The sequence below is a fragment of the Ovis aries genome, chromosome 1, assembly GCF_016772045.2.
Source record: "Ovis aries strain OAR_USU_Benz2616 breed Rambouillet chromosome 1, ARS-UI_Ramb_v3.0, whole genome shotgun sequence".
Lineage (NCBI taxonomy): Eukaryota > Metazoa > Chordata > Mammalia > Artiodactyla > Bovidae > Ovis > Ovis aries.
In genome coordinates this window covers 180,869,240-180,875,239 of record NC_056054.1, presented here as the reverse complement: position 1 = coordinate 180,875,239, position 6,000 = coordinate 180,869,240, and positions in this window count along the sequence as shown.

Genomic DNA, 6,000 nt, shown 5'->3' with positions numbered 1-6,000 from the left:
TTCTTGGGCTTCCTTTGTGGCTCAGCTGGTAAAGAATCCACCTGCAATATACATGTCAATCCCAATCTTCCAGTTCTTCCTACCTGCCCACTTTGCTCCCTCGGGGCCCATACATTTGTTCTCTATTTCTGCCTTGCAGAAAAGAGAGGATAAATGGCTGGTTCACTTTGCTGTACAGCAGAAAATAACATTGTAAAAGAACTATACTCTAATAATTTTTTTAAAAGTCTGCCTTTGCAAGTGAGAAAACAGAAAACCTGAGAGCTTCTGCTACAAGATCTCAGACTAGAATCTGGGCCTCCTTATCTTTTGACCTGTGCCCTTGCCACTATTTTTGATGCTTTTCTTTTTTCTGAGATTTCCCTCTGGTTAATGATTTGTCTCTGAACTTTTCTACCACAAATGAATGCAAATGTTTTGAAATGCAAATCAGTCAAGGTTGCCACTCATTTAGTAATACATTGTGATATTAGTGTGTTATCCTGGGAGGATGTCGAGTTTAGCGAGCTCTGAAGTCAGAAAGACTTGAATTTGAGTCCTGGTTATAAAAGTTATCATTTGGGTGACATTGGCAAATTACTCAGCCTTTTCTTATCAACAAAATGAGGGTAGTAATATTATTCCCTTTAGAGTATATTATGAAGAATAAGATTTTTAAAACATGTAACATATTTAGTATAGAGTCCTTAAAAGTGAAAGTGAAAGTCGCTCATTTGTGTCTAACTCTTTGCGACCCCATAGACTATACAGTCCATGGAAATCTCCAGGCCAGAATACTGGAGTGGGTAGCCTTCCCATTCTCCAGGGGAATCTTCCCAACCCAGGTCTCCCACATTTCAGGCAAATTGTTTACCAGCTAAGAGAGTCCTTTACCAGCTGAGAAAGTTCTTACTCCCAGTTCTTACTGAGAGACTGGAATTGACATATATATATATGCAGACATATATATATATATGCAGGCGGATTCTTTACCAGCTGAGCCACAAGGGAAGCCCAAGAATACTGGAGTGGGTAATAATAATAATAAAGGACTGCTAAGTGCTTTACTCAGCAAAATTAACCATCTTATCAAGTTTTCTCATTGGTCTATGCTTCTACCCTAGTCAAGAGACTAGGTGAGGAGGGAAGGAAGAATAAAAATTTTTCAGTGGACCTAACAGACTTAAACTAGTGATTTTATTTGATGCTGTTTTAAGAAAATATTGATCTCTTACGAAAATACTCCATATCACTGTGTTGGATTTTGCTTTGGGGACGAATGATAGCTTTAGGGCAAGAAAAACAACTTTGGGTATTTTACTAGGTAACAGTGAAGTTTAATATCTTGGTCTCTTACAATTCTGGGATTATATAGAAGGAAGCTCAAGTGAAGATTTGGGAAGCTAAAGGACAGGATAGGACAGGAAAGACTTGCCAAAATGGCACAGAAGTGGAGAGCACGTATAGAGTTATTCTTGGGTAAGTCAAGGAAAAAGAAATGGAAAGGCATCTTGGCAAAAAGGTCAAGTCTAGGAGAGCAGCTGAATAGACAGTTGATTATAGGTCAGTGAAATGAAGGGTACTTTCAAGAATAAGTAGCATGAATCTGAAAATTAATTGAGGATCTGAGTTTCACTATAAGGAGCTGGGACAATAAGACAGTGGATCATTTGATGGGAATTACTAACAATGACCCCGGGTTCTAAGAAATGAAATTACCATTGCCACTAAGAATCCCACATATATTATGCCCAGGATCAGGATTGAGCCAGACTACTGTAAAGTCAACAAACAGGATAGAGGGGGAAATATTTTAGGACAGAATCGGTAGTGATGAAACAGTGTCCTGTTTATAAGAACGTCTTCCACAGTCTTCACATGACAACAGACGTTCACAATCCATATAATTTGAAATAGAAATAAAGAATTGATTGAAATAAAGCATGATTGCAGAATTTATAAAGATATTTTGGTACATATGCCCAGAGGCATCTAAAAATATGGCCAAGTTTTGCAAAATTAAGAAAATAAACTGAATACATTAATGATAGAGGAGGCATTGCACTAAAATCCAACTGACATATTTGTAAATTATTTTCAAGAATACTCTAAGACTCTTAGCATGCAGGTTATTTACTGAAGTGGGAAGTTTTCTTTCAAGTAACTTGCAATTATTCTATGAAATTCTGAAATGGAAAATTCTACAGCCGTGAATAGTTTTGGAGTCATGAATAATTTTAAGAATAAGTAAGGATGCCAAAAGGGATACTTTCATTACTTAATACAACTGTGTGTGTGTGTGTGTGTGTGTGTGTGTGTGTGTGTGTGTGTGTGGGTTAGTAGAGAACATTTAGAACATGGGTCAATGTGCGGGCATGGTGCAATATGTGGGCATGGGAACTATTAAAGGAAAATGGAGGGACTGAAGATAAGGCAAATCAGTAATTATAGAGATCATTTTTATGGTTTCCAAGCTGTGATTTACACATATCTAAAAACTCTGGATTACAGTCTCAATGAAAAATCCAAGAGAAAAAATAAGAAGGAAGCTTAGTCAGAAGCCCCTATACTCATTTCAACCAAAGTGATTCTTCTTTTCATATGAGCTATGACTAGAGATTGATTCCATAGAACATTTGAAACAAAGGACTCCAATATTTATCTCAGAAAAATTGTTAAAGATTTAAAAATGAACAAAAATAGATTACTGAATATCCTGTCAAGTACCTCCTTCCAGGTTATTTTATTTGAAGAAGCCTGTACCTTTCATTGCCTTTGAAGTATTTCACAGCTCTGTAAGTTATAAAATACAGTAATGCAAAAGGGTTCTTGTCCATAGGAAGGCAAAAGATTTGTTTTTTCCTGAAATATTGCCTTGTGGATACTGAAAAAGTTAACATCCCTTACTAAACTTATTTCTTGTTACTTATATGTGTGTGTGTGTTTAAATTTGGGAGGGGGAACTAATTGTTGCATCTTACTGGCTCCCTAATTAATTAATAAGTTAAATAAAAGTCTTTGACATTTGTTCATTTTATGTTTGTATGAGATTTATAATTTTACATTTGAAGAGATCATCCTTTAAAACTTATAATTATTGGCAGCTATTGATGTAAACACCATAATTCACAAATAAATTGTATGTCAAAATGACAGTATATTGTTAGTATCTGCACCGTGATTAAAAATCAGATTTCACAATTTCCTGCCCAGTGTTGATGATATTCATCTGAGAATCTGATCACTGATATTTATGATTTGATGAGAAGATTTGAACTTATTAACATACAAAGATTTACTGAATATCAAAATATAAAGCTAGTCAATTAAATTTTGCCACTTATAACAAAATTAGCTCTGTCTTGTCTGAGAATGTATATAAAATATATGATTTAGACTGAAATAGGACATCGCTAGACTGAAAACAAATTATTCTCTACTTCCCCAAGGGAGGTACCTAGTATCAAAAAACTTTTGCGGTCTCATCCTTTTTTCTTCCTTGACACACATGATGGATGAGAGTCACATGTATGACACACTCCCATGGACACAGACAAAGTGGTCTATTCGTTATATACAAATTCCTGCAAGCTGACTATAACTTTTCTTACTTCCTTCTTCAAGAGAACATATCAGAATATTGATAAATGGGAGACTATTAAGGGTTTATTCTGAGACAAATATTTTAAAAAGGCAAGTCACTGCCAGAATTGGATGTTTACACAGCTATAAGGAATAAATTATCTGAACACGTTTCACATTTCACAACCTGGGGATTTACTCAACCCAGGGTATTTTAGCTCCCTGGTTGATAATCACTGGTTCAGAGAGATGTTAACCTTTCTTTTAAATAAAGGGAACAGAAGCAGGTATCCACAATGAAAAGAAAGCAGAAATATTTTTTTTTAAATGTTTTAAAAGAGATAACTAGGATTGAAAGAAAATAGATTTCTAAGGGAGAGTCCTGGACAAGAAAGGACTAAAGAAGAGAAATAAAGAAAGATAAAGGCCAGATAAAGTAGCCAAAGGAGGAATGCATTCCAAAGCAACTCTTTAAGCATGTTTTGTCTTCTTGTATTTTCTGATATAGAAAGTCTATACTCCTGTTACAGGTAGAATCTTGTGCCCCCCAAATTCAGACGTGAAAGCCTAATCCTTAGGGCTTCACAACGTGACCTTATTTGGAGTTAGGGTTTTTACAAACAATAATCAAGTTGAAACGAAGGCACTAAGCTAGACTCTCATCCAGTCTGATTGCTGTCTTTATAAAAAGGGGAAATTTGTAAATAGATATGCCCACCAAGAGAACACCATGTGAAGATGAAGAAAGAGATTGGGGTGATGCTTCTACCAAAGCAAACTAAGACTGCCAGCAAGCCACCAGAAGCTAGGAGAGAGGTACAAAGCAGACTCTTCCTCAGAGCCTCGGAAGGAACCAACTGCGCTGGCACGTTGACCTTGGACTAACTTAGCCTTCAGAACTAGGAGACAATTAATTTCTGCTGTTTAAACTACCCAGTTTGTGGTATTTTGTTATCACAGCCCTAGAAAACTAATATAGTTCCAAGGCAGTGGCAGCAATTCTCAAGAAGATGGGCCATATGCATGGGTTAGGTAAATGACTTTCTCCGCTGAGGGTCTAGAAACTGGAAAGAATTCAGGGCAAGGCAGACAAGGAACCAACAACTAAACAATGACTGCCAATTAATGTTAATTCAATGGAAAAGAAAGGAGGAAAATCAAATATTTTATTATGTATACCCAAAACACATTAAAATAATGAGAGGGTTACCAAGTGCTTCTAGGGTTCAGAATTATATTTCTGGCAGCAAACAGGTCAGGCAAGGTGGAGTATGAGATAAGCCTGAAAAGTCAGACTCTTCCAGCAGCCTGGTTTTCTCCAGGTTTAAAATACTGTGGGGAATGCGACTGCCTGCAGCCTGAATGGTAATTAATTCTCTGGGCGAAACAAAACAAAATTAAAATGCATGCTAATTTTTAACTATTCTCTTGAAAGTATGCCAAAGTGCAGCTCTGTAAGTTTTCAAGGGTAGTGAAGAAAGCATTTCCATGCTTGCACTCACTTATAGGACCTCTGGCCTTTATATCCCTGCATATGATTTCTCATAAACCTTTTAAACAGGGAAGAAGGGACACACTGGAATTAACAACACTGTTAAAAATCAAGTGCATAAGAGTACATGGAGGATAAAGAAGATACAAATTGGCAAAAGACACATCAGACTGTTAAACCAGTTTGACTATCCTGTGGATCACAATAAACTGTGGAAAATTCTGAAAGAGATGGGAATACAGACCACCTGACCTGCCTCTTAAGAAACCTATATGCAGGTCAGGAAGCAACAGTTAGAACTGGACATGGAACAACAGACTGGTTCCAAATAGGAAAAAAGAGTACATCAAAGCTGTATATTGTCGCCCTGCTTTTTTAACTTATATGCAGAGTACATCATGAGAAACGCTGGACTGGAAGAAACACAAGCTGGAATCAAGATTGCCGGGGGAAATATCAATAACTTCAAATATGCAGATGACACCACCCTTAGGGCAGAAAGTGACGAGGAACTAAAAAGCCTCTTGATGAAAGTGAAAGAGGAGAGTGAAAAAGTTGGCTTAAATCTCAACATTCAGAAAACAAAGATCATGGCATCCAGTCCCATCACTTCATGGGAAATAGATGGGGAAACAGTGGAAACAGTGTCAGACTTTATTTTTGGGGGCTCCAAAATCACTGCACATGGTGACTGCAGCCATGAAATTAAAAGATGCTTACTCCTTGGAAGAAAAGTTATGACCAACCTAGATAGCATGTTGAAAAGCAGACATTACTTTGCCAACAAAGGTCCATCTAGTCAAGGCTATGGTTTTTCCAGTGGTCATGTATGGATGTAAGAGTTGGACTGTGAAGAAAGCTGAGCCCCGAAGAATTGATGCTTTTGAACTGTGGTGTTGGAGAAGACTCTTGAGAGTCCCCTGGACTGCAAGGAGATCCAACCAGTC